Source organism: Limulus polyphemus, unplaced genomic scaffold (assembly GCF_000517525.1).
Source record: "Limulus polyphemus unplaced genomic scaffold, Limulus_polyphemus-2.1.2 Scaffold1731, whole genome shotgun sequence".
NCBI lineage: Eukaryota > Metazoa > Arthropoda > Merostomata > Xiphosura > Limulidae > Limulus > Limulus polyphemus.
In genome coordinates, this window is record NW_013667341.1 from 63,675 (window position 1) to 64,307 (window position 633).

Genomic DNA, 633 nt, shown 5'->3' on the forward strand with positions numbered 1-633 from the left:
ACTGTTGAAATTAAGTGTATCGCAAAGTTATATTCAGAAAGAATAAACCAGTTTTATTTAAGAAAGGACTTGTATCGCTAAAGTTCGTTGGAACGAATTTACGGAAAATTACCTAGCGAACAGAGACGTAACAATATTAATTCGTTTAGTTTACTTGAATTGAACTTTAAATTATTTTCACCCGATAATGTGAAAGAACTCGTCAACGAAAGATAAACGTTATAGCGGCACGCTGTTGGCTACTGAATTGTAAATACAGTGAAACTGTGTATAGGTTTTTCAAATCAAAACAGGGATAAAACAGATTTATAAAATAAAAATTTTATAGGATAGTTTATCAGATTGTAGAAAGACATAAAAATCAGTAATCGAAATCTACAAATAAGGGTAAGAATTTATATGGTTTCTTAAAAAATCATAATGAAATTTTTAGAATTCTCATAGCTGCAAAATCATATAAGTATTACATAAAACAATAAAATAAATTTCAAGAAGCTACGTAATCTGTTAAAAGTTCGTTTAAAGTTTCAACTATTTTTCTTTATTTGAAATGCAATAAAAGAAACCATATAACAGGTTAAAGGATAAGGCCTGTTCATGAATGTGCTTTATATTAATCCCAAAACTGATAAT